A 23,922-nucleotide genomic window follows, 5' to 3' on the forward strand; every position below is an offset into this window, starting at 1 on the left:
CACCCGAGCACAAATATTCCGTTACTTTCGTATCGAAAGTCGGAACAACAAGACTGCTCGTATCAGGGCGAAGCCCTGAATGTTCCGACTGCCTTTTAAGGTCTATGGAGTAGCTTGAAAAAAATTAAATGTAATAAAACAAAATCCATTTTTTTTAAATTTGAGATTTTTTGTAAAAATCATCCCCCACACGCCATGTAAGGTACAAAGTGATAGATTTCGCTCCTATTAACAAATCAATTAGGGCGAATAAGCTTCCTTAAACCAAATTGGAACAATTTCGAAGACGGATTATATCTCCGGTTACGCATAAATAGCGCGAAATACATCGCGCGTTCTTTGTCCCAAATTGGGTTAAGATTAGACAAAAAATGAACATTGCAAAAGTTGCACAGAATTTCACCAGAATTATTATGGTGTAATTTTTCTCCTAAATTCTCAACCAAAATTGTACCCCAAAAAAGGGTCTTTTTTTTTCAATTAATCAAAAAATACGCTGAAACTACTTTGTTAATTGATAAGAAAATTATATCACAAGAAGCCCCTTATACAGCCCAACAAAGTTCAAGAAGGGTTAAATCTCCAAAAACTAGTATAAGAGAGAAATTTTTTTATTTGATAGTCAATAAATGTGATTTTTACTAAATAAGACCCAGAACCTCTGTTTAAAAACAAATTTTAAACAATTTGCGCAAACTTTTGGAGATTTAACTTTTCTTAAACTTTGGTGGGCTGTGTAAGGGGCTTTAGATATACTTTTCTTATCAACTAACAAAGTAGTTTCAGCGTATTTTTTTATTAATTGAAAAAAAGACCCTTTTTTGGGGTAAAATTTTGGTTGAGAATTTAGGAGAAAAAATTACACCATAATAATTCTGGTGAAATTCTGTGCAACTTTTGCAATGTTCATTTTTTGTCTAATCTTAACCCAATTTGGGACAAAGAAGCCATTTTATGTACCTATCTGAAAGCAACCACGAGTATATGAAGAGCGTATATACATATTCTGCATCAATGCAAGGCCACAATACATCGTGCTTTTAATAACATGGGGGCTTATAAGACTCTCCAGCTTCAATTATAGCAAAAACGGCGCCGAATTCCTTTGTGATTAATTATTTTTATTGCAGCTCTCCGCTATTCCTGGACATTATTTCATTTGATAAAAGGGCCTCGCATGATACCGCAAGCTCTACTGGTCCAATGAACTGAAATTGAAACTAATTGAAGTCACTTAGGTTTCACGATCAGTCAAAAATTGGTCAATTTTCGGTAACACATTTGAACAATCGTTCTTTGTATTTGAACAATCGAACTCGTATTTCGATTGTATTCGAAACAATCGAACCTTGAGTGTTGTTTTACTTGACAACAGTTGAACCAGCATGTAGCAGAAACTAAGGCCACGAACACCGAAATTAACGACTACAAAGATGAACAAGACTGCTCGTATCAGGGCGAAGCCCTGAATGTTCCGACTGCCTTTTAAGGTTTATGGAGCAGCAGTAATAACACAAAAAAATAAATGAAATGAAATAAAAAGAATTTTTTTTATTTGAAATTTTTTATGAAAATCATCACCCCACACGCCATATAAAATACAAAAAGATAGATTTCGTTCATTGTAAAAAATCAATTATGGCAAATAACCTTCGCTCAAACAAATTGGAACGATTTATAAGACGGATTAAATCTCCGCTTACGCGTTAATAGCGCGAATTATATCGCGCATTAATTGTCCCAAAATAATCAAAATGGCAATCTATAAACACTCATAACTTTACGTAAAATGATCACAGGTGAAATATCTTTTCAAATTTAAGCTCAGGACAACAATGGCTTTCGAATGATGTTAAAAAAATTCCGTCAAAAATGGCTAGTTAAAAAGTCGAAATTTGTCTGAAGAAAAAAAAACCCACCCCGAGCACAAATATTCCGTTACTTTCGTATCGAAAGTCGGAACAACAAGACTGCTCGTATCAGGGCGATGCCCTGAATGTTCCGACTGCCTTTTAAGGTCTATGGAGTAGCTTGAAAAAAATTAAATGTAAAAAAACAATATCCATTTTTTTAAATTTGAGATTTTTTGTAAAATATTTTTCGCTCCTATTAACAAATCAATTAGGGCGAATAAGTTTCCTTAAAACAATTTAGAACGATTTCGAAGACGGATTATATCTCCGGTTACGCATAAATAGCGCGAAATATATCGCGCGTTCTTTGTCCCAAATTGGGTTAAGATTAGACAAAAAATGAACATGCAAAAGTTGCACAGAATTTCACCAGAATTATTATGGTGTATTTTTTTCTCCTAAATTCTCAACCAAAATTTTACCCCCAAAAAGGGTCTTTTTTTTCAATTAATCAAAAAATACGCTGACACTACTTTGTTAATTGATAAGAAAATTATATCACAAGAAGCCCCTTACACAGCCCAACAAAGTTTAAGAAGGGTTAGATCTCCAAAAACTAGTATAAGAGAGAAATATTTTCATTTGATAGTCAATAAAAGTGATTTTTACTATAAAAGACCCAGAACCTCTGTTTAAAAACAAATTTTAAACAATTTGCGCAAACTTTTGGAGATTTAACTTTTCTTAAACTTTGTTGGGCCGTGTAAGGGGCTTCTTGTGATATACTTTTCTTATGCTCAGGACAACAATGGCTTTCGAGTGTAGTTTCAGCGTATTTTTTGATTAATTGAAAAAAAGACCCTTGAAAAACAAAATGAACATTTTGGTTGAGAATTTCGGAGAAAAAATTACATCATAATAATTCTGATGAAATTCTAAGCAACTTTTGTTCTCTTCACTTTTTGTCTAATCTTAACCCAATTTGAGAAAAACGCGTTTGAAAATTCACGTTTTGTCCGGATAATTTAAATCAGCACTGTACCAACTCAACTTGAGTGTTCAATACACTGGACACAGCAGTTCATTGGAAATTTTTATTTGGCTGGAAATTCTGAAAATTGAAATCCTTTTGAATCTCGAAATCAATCACGCTTTTTTCGCCATTTGAGCAAATTTTTATCAATCGAGAGCGTAATTTGCCTTCCTTTATTTATTTGAGCCTAAACAATTTTTGAAACGTTTTCTTGAAAGTTATAAATACGTATCGTCAATAAAATCATTGACATTTAAAGGAAATTAAATCCAGCTAATTGCCTGAGTTATTTTGGCCGGCTGATCCAACTCTAGGTTCAATCATCTCAAAACTACGTTTCAACATTCCAGATTTATTTTATAGAACTCTTGAACTTTTCGAACACTGCTGTGCACTTCAGTTTCACATCTTTCAATAAAATTTATAGCACTTTTAAGAGATTCTATTTTGAAATCAGATAGCATATCAGAAGGCACAAAATAATAAGAAGCATACATCATTAGCTCTGATTTTTTGTCATTCGCTTTTTTATTGAAGTTTTCACGCATTGTCCAAAGTCTCTTAACTAAAACTTGGTCATTTACAGGAAATGAAAAATGAATTACGCGTTGCATTTTACCAAGTTTTGCAAATAAATCGTACAAATTTGGATTCTTATAATTGAGGATACTCAAATGGCCATCAGTTATTGCGTCGTTTATAATCAGGATTTTGCAGACATCTGAGAAAGATTGGAAGTCCGACAGAACTTTTGCTTGGTCGCTTGCAGAGCAGTCAGATGCGATAGCCGAAGAACTGAAACAAACAAAATTGAGAATAACTTCTGCGAAGCTTTCTATTTTAGAAAAAACACAGGCGAAGCTGATCTTCGCACCACTTGCGATACACAGTTAAAACGCAGCGCGGCAAACTAGCCGGCAGAAAATGAGACGTAATCCGCAAAGTTAAAAAAAAAATGAAAAGAAAGCAAAAAATTAAACCTATCAGTTTTTATATACTTGTCTAGACTAGATTTGTACTGAAAGTTCATTTTGAAAAAGAAAACATGCCAAGACAGTTCAATGTTAGCATCGAAAGAAACTCTTGCAAAGCCGACAATACTTGAGCAAACACCCGTGGAGCCGATATTTTTTCATGCGTTGGAAACTTTTATCGCTCATCAATGACCCAATAAAATACTACTAAGTCGGTATCAGATAGACCGAAATCATTTAATCCGAATAAAAATTTTAAAAAAACCAAAAACCAAATCGTATTCATTCGGTAATAATATAACAACCCACCAATAAAAGCAAACTTTTAACGGGTATTTTGATTTGGATTAATTCCACCGAAACCATCCTCAGAACAAAGTTATTAATGGGGAAAATGTCTAGTAACCGGTTTCAATACCTTTGCTTATCGCAGGGGTAATACGTATTAAACTGGTTCACTTTTACTTTTTTACAAACACTTTTACAAACATTTTTTTTCCATCAGAAACGCATAATTTGTCTGTTGATGCGTAGGAGATAATTTTATTCCATTATGCCCATTGAAATGCTTGACAAGAAAACCCAGCAAAAAAAACAACCAAGCCACAAATTTGGAATAGCAGTGGAAAAAACTCTGCTTTCGGTTGATTTTTTTTTCATACTAATCAAATACCACAAAAACCTCGTGCGACGCCGAATGAAACACTATATAACCGCTCATATCAATTAAAGCTTTTTCAAACAACTCTCGAGCGGAGACTGGCCTATTAGCATGTGTGATGAGTAGCATGCCCAATTGAAAGAATGCAATTTGAACAATCGATTTTTCTCGTTTTATTTACTGAAATTTGCAATTTCTATCAATGCACTTATCCAAATTTTTAATTAGGCGAATGTCAAGTTTTAAATTCCTTAACAAATCAAGTGGTTTTCAAAACTATTTGAAAATTTAGGGTTATTTGTTTTTATTCTGAATGCACAAACAATCAAAACAATTACTGCAGGCTAATAAGCACAATCGCTAATCGCTACATCCCCCGCTTGACTAGAGCAGTAAGCAAAAAGAAAAAAAGAAGATTTATTTCTCAAGAGATACTGGTTATAAACCAACTAAGCATTATATATACAAAAAAACTCTCAGAGGACAGCCAACGAACCCACTTGGGTTGCACACAGCTACCATTTACACAAAATTCACATTAAAAAACTTGACATTCAGTTTATTAGTCCGTAAAAAACAATTTAATGCGAAACTAATTAGGTTGAAAATCTTTTAGTATTAATAATGCAAGTTATACCGAATTTTCATATTCTCGCAATTGAAGCTCTTATGATTAGCAAAACATTTTATTTACCGGCCGTCTGACTGATCAAATATGGTTTAGTTAAGGTCACACGATAAAACGTTTCTCCAGAAATTCACGCAAAAAAAAACTTATTTGGCTCTGAAACTCGCTTGACGTAGGCCCTCATTCCCGATTTAATTAAATTGCTTGAACTCGCTCACTAATCGGTTACTGCTTCTACTAACTGTGCCATGTCTCAATATACTCCATAACACCCACAGGGCATGATGGAAGCTTTGTAGACAGCGGACACCTAACTGAGCCCATGCGGCAGTAACCAGTGAACATGACCAAAATGAGGTTCAGTTTGTAGGATACAAACTGAGCCCAAACTAATCGATATGCAACAATTGACAAAAGCTCAATCTGGTATTGTATTGAACTCAACTCAGATCGAATTCAAGTAAAAATAAACGTGGAAAGCATGTTGTTTTCTAAGAAAAAATGAACTATTAAGCAATGTATCACTTCTAAAAACTGAGCTTCATTCAAGTTTTGCGTCTCTAAAGGGACCAAGATATTTTCTTGTAACAATTTCAACAAATTGGATCCTCAGTGGTTCATGAGAACTACTGCACATTCGTTCTGGCTAAACGTACTTCCATAAGCACTTTTTCAATGATCTAGTAATTGTTCCGAGTTGAGCCCCATGTTAGACAAAGTTGAACTCGAGCAAACTCTAGACTCGCAAATGGCAACAATAATAACAGAAATAAAAACAACACTCCTGAAAACTCTTCACGAAGTTAGAGCCCGTGAAATGCAAATGCTTAAAAAGCAAAGCCTCGATCAAGCTAGAACTAAACGAAGGATATAACCGCAGAGACAATGTCCGAATAATTGGAACTCTCGAAAACCCCAAATGTCGATGAAAACGGAAAAAGTATGAGAGCAGTGGACAAAGAATTGAGAAGGTAACCAAAATAGCCACCGCAATAGGAGCTTAAGTATTAGAACCTGCGAGAAAACATCGAGTATTAGAACCATCGAGTTCCTGCGAGAAAACATCAACCACTTACTATGATCGTTCGCTTCGCAAGAAGAATCGGCTCAGCAAATCCCTTGAGGAGTAAGAAGAAACTTTTTCAGTCTTCCACGATGAGAGACGTGAAAATATTTCAGGATTTGGCTGCGCCGAGAGTCAAGTTCCTCAATTTGATGAAAAAAGATGCCCGAATAGAATATGCATCGACGCGCGAGGGATTTATTTAAAACAAATAAATATACAACAACAACAACGAAGTGGTACAAAGTAAAAGATGTCTATATGAAGGAGGAATACAACTGGAGTAATCATTCAATGACGTTCAGAGCTGCTTCTTAAAACAATGAATCCACATCTTCAAGTCAAGAAAGTTCTAGTAGTGCTAAAAAACTACTGTTGCACATTCTGGAGGCTACTACAAAACCACGAAGAACAAGAAGCGCTTATACGCAGTCTTGAGTCATCAGCTAACAGAATAGCTTTAATTGAGACGTGGCTAAATGCAAGAGACGAAATGAACTGTTGTACAAATAAAGTGTTTGAACCATTGATATCAAAAAGAAGAATTGCAACAGTAGGAGGAGGTGCTTTGAATCAAGATGACAAAAAATTGAAGGCATCAAAGAAAGAAATGCAAACTTGCGGAATATATAAAAGTACCAGTTAGAATAATGAAAAAAACTCAAATTTATACAATTTATTCTTGATATACAATCCTCCCAGAACTGACCAAATGTCTTTTAACGACCAACTTGACCCTCCTCTTGAGCAGCTGTCACTAAAAATTCTCCCGTCATTATGTGGCGATATTAACATCGATGCGTGATGATCTAGTCACATCAAAAATACTTAGGTGTCATAATAACGAGTAGATAAAGTTTCTCAATCAAGAACGAACAAGAATCACAGAAATGGCACAAACGTGCTTCGCTCACCATAAAACTGCATCTTTTAAATACTCAAGGATTTTCGGATTACATTCCAGTTGAGTTACAAATGTTCATTGAGGAAATCGAAAATAAAGAATAAATCAGCTAAAAACACGCGTCAGTCATAAAAACAAGACCACATTCAGAAGTACAAAACTGAGCTTGAAAAGCATTTGCATTTATTTAATCTTTAGCAAAATAATTCAAATAAATCTTTTAAAGAGTTTCAGGAAATATTCAGTCGAGTACTTCCTAAACTTGCCCCAATAGGGATAAGAAACGTATGCATTATGAACAGTTAGCTTGTGGTTTCCAAATACATTTTAAAAAAGCTGATTAAAAAAATCGACTTAATCGCGATCGGATATAAAACTTTTCGAATCGATTGGCTTTACAAACATACAAAAAAGTCGAAAAAGAATCGAAGAAAGCTAAATCAAGATTCTACTATGAAACAATTAAAAACTGTATTCGTGACTCAAGATAAATTTACAGGTTTTTAAATTCAATTTAAAGAAAATCCAGAAAAATCAGGCCATTAGCGAATAGTTCGATAACAATGCTTGCAAGATTACTTTTTAAACTGATATAAACATAGAACTAAACAATTTTTTCGCCAGCATCTTTTGAGTCATTTACATTTATCCTTGTCATGAACAGAAAATAAGTAGAAAAAATTGATCAGTTGAAAAGAAAGACATCAACAGGAATCAATAACATCAGTTATACACTAATCAAGGCTGCATCCAGTGAAATTGTTCATCATCTGACCAAACTGATAAATTTTTCAATGAAAAGCGGAAACTTTCCTGCATAATAAGCAGAGCTAAAACACTTCTTTTTAAAGTGACTTAAAGTTAGGTATAGGAAATTACTGACTTAGTTCTCCGCTCAAGTGTCTGTATAATAGGATATATAAACTAATGGAGGAACATTAACTGTTTTATTGCAAGCATTATGAATTCAGGTCAAAGCATAATACAATAGATGAAATAGCGGAATTCGCTCCTACAAAGGTATTATTGAAACTTCTGATTGGTTCAAAAAAGCGTTTGATAAACTGAATGATTCCATCTCAATTTAAAAAAATTGGGTTACTATAGCTTGGATGGGCCATTTTCAACTTGAATAAAAAACTAACTTTCAAATAGATTTCAATGCTTTGAAATGAACGGTGTACAATCATCTCAGGCAAAAGTTCAAAGCGGATTTTTTCAAGGCTCAATATCTTGCAGAATTCAAGAAATTAATAATGATTTGGATAAAGTCTCTCAGCGTTTAAAGGCAAACAAGTTAAGTCTAGGCTTTAAAACAGCAGTACAAGTAAATAAAACAAACAAAACGGCTTCTAGCAATTAAATTTCATTGATAACTGATTTTGTTAAACTAGTTGTTAACTAGAAAAACGTCTATATTCCAGTTCGATAACGCCTGCTAATCGCAAGCGTAAGAATTATGTGAACGTTACATTACCATTTAATTAACATAGTCGTTAAAGCGCTTTGCCCAGACAAAATCAGTCTCGTTTTGCAATTTTAACAGCTTTTGTAACTGACTAACTCACGAATAAAGGAAAATACCCAAATACTTTCTCTACTTTCCAAATTTCAATTTTATATCGCAATATTTTACTCAAGTTGCATCAGAAATGAAGCTTACCTCCTACATTTTGAATCGAAATACTCTTTCAGTTGATTAACTTGCACATCTGAATTACAGAATATAGCCACGTTGCCATTTGTACATTGAATTATATCACCCATAAACTCAAACCAATGTTTTCTCAAATTATCGATCATGTACATAATGTGTCTGACAGGCGAGATAACAAGCGCATTTTCTGGCTTCGACACCAGAGTCAGATTGAAATCAGCTGGCTTTTCATTTATGGCTCTCATCAATAAAAAAACTGATCTTTCGATTTGCTTGAGAAACAACAGAATTTGGCCATGGTAAGTATTAGAGACCAAATAAAGAATAAATTGGTTAATTTCTGCAGTTATGTAATCAACATCAAAAATAACAACTTTTGAATTTTCTAAGCAATGTCGATAGAAGTTGACATTAGTGTGATGAATAAGCGGAATTAGTAAAGAATCGTCGTTGTTTATTTTCAAAACATAATGATCAAGATAATCCTCGGCCAAAATAGGTATAAATGTATCAACGGCAGACGTCAGCTCAACCACAGATCTCTGTTTTTCCCAGTGAACAGTTATCAAATCAAAGAGACTATTAGCACCAGTGATGTCCAGTTAAAAAGGTAAAGCCGATTTTTCAACCATTCAAAATAATTTTAAGCCAAATCGGTTCAACCAATTTTGCTTTTAAACTTTTTGCTTTTAAACTTATTGATAAAATAAATTGTAAATTCTTTCCAATTTCTAGTAAATGATGCAAGCATTAACAGTATTCGGAACGCGAACTTCGGCGGACGTTATCAAATTGAGATCATCCGTACACTCCCCTCCCCCTCCCTCAATGACCTAACGTTGAGTGCCCTTCCCAAGCATGTAATAAATCTGAAAATTGATTCTGTATAAAATATGCATTTCATGAAATCGAGCAAATAAAATTGGTATCTATAATTTTGTATGCGAGATTGCAATTGTATATTGGTAATTGCTTTGATTAATGTTTCAATTCAATTTTCTTCAGAAATTTTGAATGAACCTAGGCTATTCTCAAAATTAGTTCATGAAAAATCCATTTACGGGGATTTATGCGGTTGATCCTCAAATTGTATTAAATTTCCAAAATTGCAAAATATCAATCGATACAGCCAGGGGTGGATCTAGGATTTTCTCGAGAGGGGGGAGATGATTTTCAAAAAAGTTGATTTTCCGAGCTCTCCTAAAGCACTAAAAAGACGCTGTTTTTGCTATATTTTCTGCGCCGCAGGCAAACTTTAAAAAAAAACAGGTAAAAACAACATTTTTGGGCATTTTTTGGAAAATGTTGACAAAAAAATCGCGTTTTTTTGGCATTTTTGGGCATTTTTTGGAAAATGTTGACAAAAAAATCGCGTTTTTTTGGCGCGCGCTCCCCCTCAAAGTTAGTATATATTGGGCGCCAACATTAGGGTCGGTCGGCCAAATATGGATTTCTTAAAAAGTACGTTTGGGTCGGCAGGGGGTCGAATCCCTCAGGAGGGGCGTACGCCCTCCCCCCCCCCCCCCCCCCCCCCCCAAATCCGCTACTGTATTAATTGACTTCATTTGGAACTGCTAGTCAAAAAGGATATTGCCAACAATTCGACATTAATTAAATAAATTGTAACAAATTTTTTGCACGTCTTAAATTTTCGAAAGAGTGCTGCTAAAAGTTCAGACAAACAGCGCACATTAAAAAGAGCCTTCTTTTATTTTGACAGAATTTTGCCTTGATTTTCTTTTTATCAGACAACCTTGGCTCACAAATGCTCCTGGATACAGCACGACTGAGTGAAGGTTTGGAGTGGCAGGGGAAAAAAACGACTCATTGGCCTTACTTAGATTCAAAATGCACTCCTGAAAAGCTAATATATGATACGGTTTTAATTGGCTAAAAAGACCTGTATCTAACCAAATCGGTTTAACTAGTTGGTTAAATCAGTTTAACGAACCATTTTTTTAACCAATTGCTTGAACCAATTGTTTATTGAATAGTTATATTGGACATCACTGATTAGCACGCTCGGAACTTTCTGTTACGATCAGTATGGAATCGTCACACTTATCTGCGCGTACCTTCGCTAGCTTTGCTATCGGAATTAGGTAGGATAACAAATAATCTTCCTCATTGTCGATAAATATTAATCTAGATTTCTCTTTTCCAAAGTGGGGCCACAAATAGTTTTGGACATTTGAGATTGGAGCTGGGTTACTTTTCACGAGACCAGTTCGCGACCTTTGATTCAGGTCAGAAACACATGCGGGCTTTTGACGGCATAGGATTGCGCAGTTATGACAAAAAACAAACATATTATATCTAGAACAAGCTACCAAGGTGTACGGAGTCCCATATCATGGTCCCTTTTCAATCTATTACGCAAAGCAAGTCTCAAAAAACAACACAGCCGAATCAAAGAACAAAGAGCCGAATTATAAACGTTGATTAAATATTGCTTGAAAAATCTTCAAAAAAGAAAAAGCACTGATCGTAGTTTTCTAGAGAACATACTTTATTCAGATTCCTCCAACAAAACCGACTGCCAGTTGCCAGATGTTCGCTTCTCTGACAAGCGTCTCTTCAAATGTCTTCTTGTGTCTATGGTTAGCTGCAGATTTTAATTTCAAGATCACAGCTTCCATTAAAGGCAACTCAGACATCATTCTCAAAATTTCAGCTGAGTTTACTTCAGTTACCGCAGTGCGACAACTAGCAATAAAAGACAACTCGCATTAAAAGACTACTCACAATAAAAGACAACTCGCAATAAAAGACAACTCGCATTAAAAGAATACTCGCTATATACTCACCGCCGCAGTCGCTCCAACGTGTTGCGAGCTTGCCAACAGAGGGCAGGACTATATACGAAACTTAGAGCCGGTTATCGCAGCGTAGCACGCCCACCGGTGACCTCGAAGCGAGAATGTAAAGTTTCGAATTAGCTTCAAGAACTTGCGAGTTGTCGCTTTCCGTAGATTTGGCGAGTTGTCTTTTGTTGCGAGCTGTCGCGGTACCTTCAGTTTCGGAATAAAGTCGAGGTTTTCGTTATAACCAGGTCAACTTAAGGTAGGCAACCTTGCAGCTATTATAAGGTATTTCAGATTGGGCATTATCAGGTATTTCAGAGCGGTCATGGTTTCTGATCTATTGACCCCTAACTCTCAATAAAATTCTGAGACTTCAATGGTTGTTTTGCGTTTTCAGCACTATCACACAAAATTGTATAGACTTTGCACCAACAATCCAGGAGAAACAGCTCTTTCAAGTTCCAATGACGAAAGATTGGAACCCAAACGTTCAAGCATAAATCATCATGCTAAACACAACTGATACAATCATCTCCCTTCTGTCTCTGTTGTTTTCTTGCGTTCCCAGTTGAAGTTAAGAGATGCAAATTCGGACAAATAGCATTTGAAATATTTGGTTTGTTTTCTTTCTCATTTTTACAACAAAGGCAGTAGACGGGCCTCCTAACTTGGAATCGCGTGTCAAATGACCCAAATTTAACCCAATTAAACTTATCATTGATTACGACAATTGTTCTTTCATTGCAAACTAACTCCGTCATACGATTCAATGCATCAGCAGCGACATATTTTACACTCTGAAATACAATTATTTCACAATTTTTTTTTTCAGGAAACTTCCGTTTTTAGTTAGAGTCTGCTCAAACTTTTCTGAGTTAAATTGGACTGCAAAGTGGAAAATCATTTTTCTGATTTTCCATACAATGAACTTGGATCTTGTTAACTATTTCCCCCTTTTGCAATAGGGGGTGATAGTTAACAAGGTACAAAATTCGTATATGCTTAACTGATCAATTCTTTCATTATAGGGGGGATATTCGCACCAAGATACCACAGGGAAGAGTAAACAAGATCCCGGATTTCTTTACAGAAAGAGAAAAAATCAAAGTTAACAAGATCCGTGAATTCTTTACAGAAAGGGATTCCAAAAAATTAAGGGATCTGCTTAACAATCACCCTCCCTTTGGTATCTACTAGAGAAATGCCCCCCTATAAATAAAAACAAAAACAGTAAATTAGCTCTAGAGCGTTGCATTTAAAATTCGAGTTTTGCTGCAATCTGATTGGCCGAAAATTCGACAACTTAATCTTCTTAACAATTGTCCTACCCCCCCCCTTTTTAAAGGGGGAGAGGGCAATTGTTAAGTAGATCCGAATTGAGACCTATAGCTGCTTATTTCAGACAGGCAGATGATAGCGCAATAATATCAAGTGCAGATCCACTTCAATTTTTCGATTGCCAATAGGAACACTTTTTCGATTGCGCATGGCATGGGTAGGGGAACAACTAATTGGACCCTTCTAGTCAATTATAGACTGCTTCAATTAATTAATTGGAATGGCCACTCTATCAATTAACTTATTGCAATTAATTGAACTTTTACTAAAATAAGAAAAGTAACCTGACAAAAATCAATTTCGAACTTGATTAGATGATGACTAAGAGCGTTCCAGTTTTTTCCCAAAAAATGTTGTTGATCTTTAATAACATCTGCGCATCATTCATCATCATCATCATCATCATCATCATCATCATCAGCAGCAGCAGCGGCGGCAGCGGCTGCAGCAGCACCATCATCTTGTCTTGTCTTGTATGTCGTTTACAACCCCTGGGGGTCTCGACTGCCACTCCCCGGACACGCAGTGTTCCTATGTCTTGCTACATTTGTTTTTGTGATGGGGATCTCGCAGTCTGGGCATGTGGTCCTGGCTAGTGTGCTCGCACTTCTAAGAGTCATTGTGTCATGTCTTCTCAAACAGTAGGTTCTTCTATGTCTCGCCATGTTCGTCGTGCTAAGTTCTTTCCCACAGTCCGGGCACGTCCCTCTTGGGGCCCCTCCACATTGCTTGGCGTGGTTCGTTCTTTGTGCTTTTTGTTCGAAAGTTGTGTGACATTTTCCACATTCAAATATTAGTTCATTGCGCTTGTGGATTCGTGTTTCATGATGGTCTCGTCCCACCTTTGTTCGGCATGTCTTTTCGCATGGTGGCCAACGACATTTGAACCCTTCCTCCGTGACTGGTTTACCGGCTTGGCTTTTGGTTGGTTTCAGATCTACTTTGTGTATTTCGCACATCTTGTTCTCCCATTCATCCATGGCCTTCTTCCTCTCGTTCACAGTACCCTTCCAATTTTTTCTGTCCATAGTTAGACCTTCGATGTTAGTCCAATCTAACCCTGCCTCTTTTAAAATTCTTTTCCAGTACGTTATAGTGTTGTTCTTCCCATTCTTTGGTCTTTCGCCTACTTCCGTCCAGTTGCCCAGAGTGATTTTCTTTACTGTTCTTGTGTCCGGCATCCTCGTCACGTGTCCTATCCTCTCCAGTGCCCGTGTTTCCATCTTCTGTCGAATTGATGTTATTCCTAGTTGCCTTCTGATCTCAAAACTATTCACCCCTTCTTTCTGCATCCTGTATAGCGCCAGCCCCTTCCCATTATTCCATACGTTTCTGTACGCTATATCGGCCACTCTTTGTAATTTCGAAATGTCCGTGGTTGTCCAGGGTCTCACCGAGCAGTCGAATAGCATGGTTGATTCTACTACTGCTTGGACAATTACCGCCTTGGTTCTCTTTGAGAGAGTTCTCTCTTTTGTTCCTCTTTCTTCTGATCCGTTTGCTGTCGGTTTGCTGGCGGGGGGAGCAGGGCAGCATGTGGCCTTGAAACTTGCGTCCCACCTTCCATTCTCTCCTAGGTCTAGGTAGGTGCAGCCCCAATGTACCCACTTCCCACATCCGTTGCATTTTACTGACCACTCGGTTCTTTGGACTCTTTGATCGCACACTGCACACTTCCACACTTTCGGACCTGGGTTTGGTTCCACATCGTTGTACAGATGTAGGGACACCAGAGATTCCGTGTGCCGTAGGGTGTGACGGATCGCCTTCATCGAGGGACGGTTGGCTGGGCCGTCTCTGTTTTTGGGTGTGTTTGAGAGACTCCGCCCGGTAGTGTGACCTAAGTCTGACTCACTGCCGGGCCTTGTCCCCCCCCCCCCGCTTGGTTTGGTCTTTGTTCGATTTCTCTCTGCGCTTTTCTCCCCGGGCAGGCGCCAAACCATCGAAAAGCACCATCATCATCATCATCATCATCACCACCACCACCACCCCTATTACCATCACCACCACCACCCCTATCACCATCACCATCATCATCATCAACATCATCATCATCATCATCATCAACATCAAGATCATCATTATCATCATCATCATATCATCATCATCAACATCAAGATCATCATTAACATTATCATCAACATCTCGTCTCGTCTCCATTTACTTCCTCTGTTGGGACCTTGGATCCCGTCTCTTGAGGCAAGATTCTTTGTGTTTCGACATGTTGTTCATGGTGATATACTTTCCACATATCACTCAAGGAATCTTTTCCCTTTACCCCTCGTACCTCCCCGTTACCAATTCGTTCTTCGGCTTCTCTGTCGCGTGTCTTGTTCCCCTGCAAGTTCTTCTGTGTCTAGCACTGTTTATAGCTGAGAGGGTCCTGTCGCATTTCGGGTGGTATCCACTTCTCCTCCCTGGCACGATATCAAAGGTCTTCCTTTCTATGTTCGCGTCTCTCATGGTTCGTTCTCACCCCTTTTGAGGCACATATTCACCCGCATCCTTCCCACCTACAAGTTCACCCTACAGTTGATAATTCCAGTTTTCTCCTGACACATTGAGAACTATGAGCCAATTACACATTTCGTTCTCCCAACCCATTAGGTACTCCTTCCTTTGCTGCACCACTCCTTACCACACTTTCCTGTCTTTTGTCAGATTCTCCGAGTTGTCTTCTTTGGGTCCCGCTTCCCTTATTAATCTTCTCCAATATATAAGGGTATTAACCCGAGTCATACCTTTATTCGTTCTCTTTGTCCCGACACCCTAGGACCTCCTTCTTTACAATTCTTTGATTAGGCATCCTGAGTATGTTCCCCATTCTCTGTAGGGCCCTCTTATTTATTTTGGTACGCATGGACTCTACTCTCAAATGGCGTTTAATTTCGAAGCTATTTATCATCTCTTCTTGCATTCTGATTAAAGTTTTGGGTTTACTGTTGTTCCCACGAACCTGTACGCTCTGTCAGCTACACTCTGAAATGTGATGGACTCCTCCTTACTATCGTGACATTTCTCTTACAAATCGCTCATTCTCTTTGCTATTTCTCTTCCAGTCTTCAGTTCTATCTCTGTTCCTATGAGAGTGGAGCCATCAGCAAAAAGTGAGTCCTCCAGCTGGAAAGGCACTTTTTTGCTGCTCCGAAAAGCTTTGCTGGAGCCTTCAGGTGGGAGGCCCCCTCCCGCAGTTCACTTTCACTCCAGTCCACATTCTAATCCCCTTCTTCGGGCATCAATCTTTCGTGGTCTTTGCGCTTCTCTCATGGCCTTTGCATAATATACGTTAAATAAAATAGGTGAGGTGGCGCATCCTTCTCTCAAGCCCCTTGCCGGCATCCAGCTTTCGCACAGACCTTCTCGCTCTTTAACTCTATAATGTGTCCCTTCATGCAGTCCCTTTAGTACCCCTAATACCTTCTGTGTCATACCCAGCTTCCCGAAAATACCCCACAGTAAGGGTTTATTAGTTCTCAGGTGAGCTTTGGTTATGTCCAAAAGTACGGCACTCGGCCGGTCCTCTGTGTACTCCACACTACATCCATACACTCGGCGAGTCGCTTCTTTGATAAGAATTACTTTTTGCGTCCGCTGTTGCTCTGCCCCTTTTGAAACCATTCTGGTTTTCATCCATTGCACCAATGGTTTCTGCCCAGGTCTTTAGTCTCGATGCAAAACACGAGCAACCAGCCTGCTTGCAAGTGGGAGTAGGCAGACGTCCCTGTAGTTGTTCATATCGTCCTTAGGTCCTTTCCCTTTGTATAGCAGTATAACTAATCCTTCCTTTGTTTCGTCCGGTCATTGTTCTGAGTCCATGTTCATTAGTCTCTTTACTGTCTCGAACACCATAAAATTACACTCGTCAGTCAACATCGTTATGGCGATGAGACATACCCCACCATTTCCGGCCACCCCATTACGTATTTTCGTTAATTCCTTTTCGAACTCGAGCCATGTCATTTCTTCCCCGAGTTGTGCTGATGCTTCCTTAGCTACAACGTCCGTGTGTGGGGGTATCAATTATAAGGTGGCTATTTTATCCTCCCGCTCTCTTTCGTATCTATGTTCAGATACCTTCATGATAGAGTTGCGGAATTCTTCAGGGCTGAAGAATTCTTCCTCTATTGAACTGTTGTCCCTTACTCTGATTTTCCGCAAAGCCTTGTATAGAGTCCCCATGTTGTATAGAGTCCGCAAAGTTTTGTATAGAGTCCCTCTGTTTGGCATCCTCGACAGTGTCCATTCACTACTCCCTTTCCCATAGTTTCTTCGCGTTGTAACGCTTGCGCGCGTCTTTCCTTTCCTCTCTCGCGTTGGGGATGCCCTGCTCTATGTGTCGTGTTAGCTGCGTAATCAGTTCCTGGAGCTTTTTTATTTCCTCCAACTTTGTGTTCAGCCACAGTTTTAGGTTCTTCCGGCTCTTCTGCCCACACACCTTAGCCCCTACCTTGGCACATACTTTCATGGTTTCTCCCCAATCCTCGGGGCTGTTTGCCTGATTTTCTATCGTCTCGCTATACTTCTTCGCTATTATGGGTTCTTTCAGCCAATGACTTTCCCCTCACTTCCGTTTGACTATGGTGAATCGCCCTCAGAAAGCAAATAAGCCCTGTGGTCGCTTAGGGACATTCTTTTATGGTTTGTGTGTGTGTGTGTTTGGAGCCGTTCACTTATCAGGGGACGCCGCAAGGCGTCCTGTGAGCTGTACAAAGCGGTAGACTCCTTCCGGACTTGTCTGAAGGCAGGTGATATCGTCGTTTTCTCCTATCGTCTCCTTTCTTTCTTCGGACCAGGCTTTGCATTTTATCAAAAAGTGCTCGGAAGACTAATCTTTTTTCGCAGTACTCGCATAACGGATCATCTGTGTATGCGAACCAATGCTGAGTCTGACGGAGGAAATTGGCTCTGTTGGCTCTCAGTTTGAACAGAATGACTTCCTCTTGTCTCGAGCGGTTCACAGAGCGTTCCAGCGGTTTGCCTCCTGAGGCTCGGCGGTGAGCTGAGGACTCGGGGGCGTTCTCGTTGTAGTGTTGGAGCTGTTTGTCTTCGCGCTGTGCGACCAGGGTGACCGATTCAGCAGAGAAAAACGTGACCTGTTCTTTTTATTCGTAAAATAGCTATAGAATACTAGTTGCCTCGTAAAAAAGTGGATTTTTTGAACAAATTTTACTGGATTACTCATAAATGCAAAAGCAAAATGTTCAAAAAACTTTAACATGTTTAAAGAAAAAACTTCGAAAATGTTTAAACAAAAAAGTGACTTTGAGTGACTTTCGACAAAACTGTGACAAAAGTGACTAGACAAAAGTGTGTGCGACAAGGTGCTCAAAGACGTTTCCTCTTTCTGGGATCTGCTCAAGACGTCTTCTGGCCACCGAGCGCCAGTCTTGTCGGAAGGATTGTTCTCCTCTTGATCGGAGTCTTGGTCTGAGTCCTGGTGTCGTCAGGTCGTGTAGGTGGTGTGCTTCTGAGTATCTTCTGTATTTGTCCCACAGCAGTACCGCACGATCTTCGATCTCCTGGTAAATTGGTCCGAGGCGAGCATCTGTCAGGGAGGCTGAGGCCGGAGTGCCTGTCGGAGTACGGGGATAACTCGACTCGCCCGGTTGTTGGCTACCTCGATGGGTTGGAGGTTGGATTTAGCCAGGAACGGTCGCCAGATGTTGATGGCGTAGAGGCCACATGGTTTGGCATAGGCACGATAAAGCTGGGCCAGGTCATCCGAGGTGAGGCCCCAGACTACCTGAGAGGACTTACAGTATCTTGACTCCTTTCTTGATCTTCGTTGCCATATCTGCTGCGTGAGGGCTGAAAGACAATTGCGGGTCCAGAGTAACCCCCAGGATCTTCACTCCTTCTGTGGTGCCGACTCGGTCCCCGAGCAGGTAGAGGGCAGGGTGTGCTTTACCTCTGTCTCCCTTGGGTCCAAGCTGACGACGAGGGCGAAAGTCTTCTCTGTCGAGAGCAGGACCTCACAGTCGCTCGCCCACGACTCCACTTCTTGAAGGGCTGGCCGGAGCAGGTCGGCTGCTTCCGGTACGGTTCTAGCGGACACAGACATCGTTAAGTCCTGCGGGAAGCCCTCTGTGAAGATGCGAAAGCGGCTGGTGGCAGAGCCCCACCGAACGGCGGCGCGTCTGTCCGACAGGTAGGTTTTGAGCCACCGAAGAGCGACCGGATGGAGCTTCCTCCTTGCAAGGTCGCGGAGTAGCCCGAACTTCCAAACCCTGTCGAAAGCTGCTTTCAGATCGACGGCAACGACTACGGTTCTCTCGTCTCTGGAGGCTGTCAATAGCTTTTTGGGTGATGTTGGCTATCACGTCCAGTGTAATCCGGCCCTTCTGGAAACCAGACTGCTGGGGCGGGAATGCTCCCACGTCCGCTGCCCACTTCTTCAGGCGCCTCGTCACCATGATCTTCATCTACTTCGACACACAGGCAAGCAAGGAGACCGGACGATAGCTCTTGATCTGCCAGGCTGGCTTCCCGTTCTTTAGGATCGGCACGATGACGGCATTGCGCCAAGAACCCGGGATGCGGCCTTGGGACCAGCTCAAGAGCTTTTGCAGCGGCTTCTGGGAGATTCTTGATAATCTCCGACGAGATCTTGTCCTGACCTGCAGCGCACTTCTTCATGCTGCGAACCACTGCTGTCAGTTCTTCCAGAGTGAAAGGGCTGCCTATTCCGTCTACCGGGCCTGGATCTTCTTCCAGTCTCCTCCTCACTTCCAGGTACGCCTCTTTCGGCTTCTGTCTCTCCACCGGGACGCGGCTGACCTGAGCGTAGGTCGCTGCGGCAAGCTTCCCTTTCTGCTTGTGGGCTTTGCCACCCTCTGAAATGGCGGTTTCCGGGAGGGGCTGCTTTTTGCGGCCATCGAAGCCCTGCAAGGTGGACTATACCTTCATGCTGAGCACTCTCGGGTCCAGGGTGCTAGCTTACTCTTTCCAGGCCTTGGACTTTCCGTCGCGGATCACTTCGTTTAGCTTCTTCTTCGCCCGGTCCCGCTGAGTCGCGGTCTCGTCTGACGGGTAGAGCTTCCGCTGGTTGAGGGTTCTCACGGGAGCTGGAACTAGCCTGGGCGCAGTCTGCGTTCCACCACGGCTTCGGCTTTCAGTTGGTGCTGCATGTTGGGACTGAGGCTTTGGCAGCGCTATGGATCAGCTCCGAGAACCTCTTGTACTCATGCTCTATCGAGCTGTCGCTGAACTCCCACTTCTCGAGCCCCTCGTTCATCTCACGTTGGAAGAGAGTCCAGTCCGCCTTCTTCAGATTGAAGTTGCGGCTCTTCGTCTTCTCCTTAGTCTGTACTTTTCCCAGGTGCGTCACTAGGTGAAGATGATCTGACCCCATCGAGTCGTAGATCCTCCAGGTAGCGAGGTGTAACCGACTGCTGTGCAGGATCGTCACGTCGAGCGCTGTTTTGGAGTTCCCCCTGTAGCGCGTCGGCGAACCGTCGTTGAGGGTGATTATCTGGTTTGCCACCAGACAGTCAGCAAGTTTGGCACCCAAGGTGTCCTCCGTGTTGGGGTCCCAGAGACCGTGTGCGTTCACGTCCGCACAAATGATCACGCTCATGTTCCGGGGCAATGCGTCCAGGTGTAGATCGGCATCCCTCCCATCGGCTCCGCTCCTAGCTGGGGGACGGTATAAAGACCACACCGCTAGTTTGCCTTGTGCGGTTTCGACCTCCACACCCAAGGCTTCCAGTGCCGCACGTTCCGGAAGGTGCAGAGGGTCCAGCCTGTTGCTCACTAGACCTGGTATCACATGATGGCTACGCCTCCTTGTGGCTGCTCTGTTTCCGAGAGGTGGATCTTCCTCTCCAGTCTGTGCACTGTCCAGCTGTTCGCGTCTGGAGTAGGAGTCTTCTCGAGGAGCTTGGTTTAAATCAGGACCGCGATGTCCACTTTTTCTTCTAGAAACTTGTTCAGACTCACGGACTTCGATCTCCACCCTTCGATGTTCAGTTGCGCAACCCGAAGACCTTCCTTCTTTCTTGTCGCTGGAGAAGGCTGTTGAGTCTGCAGGATGGGCGGGGGTGCAGCAGGTTGTGATCTTCTGGTTTCTGCGGCGGCCGGTTTGCAACCGTACTTGGCTAGGACAGTGCCACCTGTACTTGGCTAGGACTTTGATTTCCTCCACGGTCATCTGTAGGCATCTTCTATAGTTCCATCTTCGACAGCCGACGCACCAGATTTAACAGTCCTTGTCTTTCATGGTTTCCCCCAATCTTCGGGGCTGTTTGCCTGATTTCTGATAAGCCCTGTGGTCGCTTAGGCACATATTTGCATGGTTTCTCCCCAATCCACGGGGGCTGTTTGCCTGATTTTCTATCGCCTCGCTATACTTCTTCGCTATTATTGGTTCTTTCAGCCTATCGCAGTCAACGACTTTTGCCCTCACTTGCGTTAGACAATGGTGAATCGCCCCGAGAAAGCAAATTACCCCTGCGGTGGCTAATGTCATTAGCACCTACTGTACTGACCTTTCATACTCTTCGGCTCCTCTCCTTCTGTTTCACCAGAAAGCCATCTAGCTCATGCCAGGACCCTGAAACTGGATTCTTCCAAGTTCCTCTATGTTTCTATTGGATGAACGAGTTCGTTCTTTTTTCAATAGGCCACGTTGTTCCGGTTGGGCTCGCCCGTCTCCAAGCTAAGGAACTTCGCAACTTCCACCGGCCTAAGCCACAGGTCTGCGGGGAGGGATTTTTGGGGCAGTTAAAAATGTGGCAACAAAAATGCGGGGTGCTAGGTGACAGTCCGGGCATAGTGGGGAAAATTTTTTGTCCAGTCGGGAGAGGTATGTGTTTAAAAGCCGAATGTAACCAGACCGGAGTTGGGAGAGTTTGCAGCGGGTAGTTCAGGGGGAGATTTTTCTGTGGGGTCGACCTTAGGTGGCGGTATACAAATTACTTTAGAGGAAGGGATTTATGCGAGGAACTTAGTTACTAGATTTGTGTGGCTGTGATTTAAAAGAGACTTCGTGTGGTGGTTAAAAACAGAAGTTCGTCAGCGTTAGCTGGTTGGCGTGGCACAATTCTATCAAATCTGTTCACGCCGCGTTGGTCCTATTCAGCCCAAACACACCAGCCACCTTGTCCACACTTCTCTCTTGTGTGTCTCCAACGCTGGCAATATAGTCCCCCCCCTATCACTAGCCGGTCTCTTGACATCATCATGTCCTCCAGCTCTTCTCTATATTCAGTGAATTCTTGGGTTTGACCATTCCACACCGGTTGGTAAGTTGACACGAACCTTACACCGTTGACATCCAATGCTGTGCTCCTATTTCGCCACTGTCTCTTGCATCCCTGTTCACACCACTCCACCGCCCATTTATCCCTCAGGAAAACGCCACTCTTTTCCCAGTGTACTAACACACAGTATAGGTTTCCAGCCTTGATCCATTAGAACCCTCTTGTTGTTTCGAAGAGTTCCGAAAACAGGACGACCTCGATGGAGCTCTTAGCGATCACTTTCTGTATTTCTGTAAATCTATTTCGGTGTGGGAAATCCACTCGTGCTCTTTCTATTTTCCACGTCCAAACGGTGGTGTTTGCCTGTCCCCCTATCCTCCTTTCTTTCTCTTTGCACCTCTCGTCCCTTTTCTCTTGCCTCCTTTCCCGCCTCCTTTTCCACTGTACCCACCTCTTGTCTCGTTTGCTTGACCTGGCGCTGTTTTGGACTGCCACTTCTTCCTCTTGTATGCTCTCTTCCTCCAAACAGCATTTCGCTCTGAAAGTGGTGTCCCAGCGACCATTTTCGCCGAGCGATGTACATTTCCAGTGGGCCCACTTTCGGCACCTGTTGCACTTCACTACACACTCAGTTCTCTTCAAGTTTCAATCGCACACTGGGCACTTCCATGGACCGGGATTCGCTTCCACGTTGTGACACAGGTATGCCCAAACCAAAGCTTCTGTTTGGCGCCTCCCAATCGGGGTTTTTATTGCATGCACTTTCTCCCCATGGTCGGCTACTCCTTGGGTGAACTGTTGATGAAAAGAGGATCGCCTGACAGCGTGGCATAGGCTAAACACGCTGACGGGCTCCTCTCCCCCTGGTTCGAGTTTTGTTCGCCATGGTGTGAGCATGGGTCTTTGCTTCTCCCCGCGTCAAGCGTATCAACATCATCATCATCATCAACAACATCATGACCATCATCAACAACATCAGCGCATTCCACATTTATAATTCCATTTTCCTATTTCATCGTTGTTATCCGTAAAAACACAAGCCTTATCCATAGACATGGTCAACCTTGTTCTCTGAAAGAAGAATAATGGCGGTAAAAACATGTCACGGGAAAGCAAGCAGCATTTTGTGCGCAAATTACATAATTGACACCACACCAGCCAAACACAAGCAAATGTGGCGATAACTGAGTCTACTCGGAATATATACAAATCACGCTGCGCAATTGGCAACTATAAAACAAAATGGAGCAGCAAGTTTCAAATAGTGGATTATAAATGCAATTAATTGAAACCCCGCAATTAATTAATTGGAAATGGATGGACTCGGAAACCAAGTAATTGGATCCAATTAATTGCAATTAAATGGGTTCCAATTAATTGTTCCTTAGCCCTGGCACATGGAGGCAAATCGATGACATGACGGGTCTTAAAAATGCAAACTGGATTAGAACGTTGCAATCAGGTTTCCAGTATTTCTTTTCTGGAATGAATGTAAAAATTTTCAGGATTGCAGACTTGGTAGTTTTATTTCCAAATAAGTGGGACGCCAAACAAGATAGGTTAATAAAAGTTGTGGCTTGTGACTTGATGTTGCTTCCGTCTTCTCTAATTTCAACCTTTTCCTTGTGCTGATCGATTGGATCTGGTGGAACCAGTTTAAAACTAGTACTTATAAGCAACTATATTATTGATAAAACTATCCCTATAAAATATTACTAACTAACCAACCATATTCCATAATTAACACTGACAATTATTTGTAGTGCTGAAACCACTAGTAGTTTCGGCACCAGCACAATTTGAATAA

At 41.3% G+C, this 23,922-nt stretch overlaps 1 long non-coding RNA gene across 1 annotated transcript; it reads right to left on the bottom strand.

Annotated features, from left to right (window-relative positions):
- Positions 1-3,197: 3,197 nt before the first annotated feature.
- LOC134853269 (uncharacterized) lies at positions 3,198-11,139 on the bottom strand. Its single transcript, XR_010164333.1, has 3 exons — positions 10,784-11,139; positions 8,780-9,352; positions 3,198-3,681 (listed from the first exon to the last, which is right to left on the bottom strand). It is a non-coding gene; the product is annotated as an uncharacterized LOC134853269 (long non-coding RNA).
- Positions 11,140-23,922: the final 12,783 nt, after the last annotated feature.

The sequence above is a fragment of the Symsagittifera roscoffensis genome, chromosome 8 (genome assembly GCF_963678635.1).
Source record: "Symsagittifera roscoffensis chromosome 8, txSymRosc1.1, whole genome shotgun sequence".
NCBI lineage: Eukaryota > Metazoa > Xenacoelomorpha > Acoela > Convolutidae > Symsagittifera > Symsagittifera roscoffensis.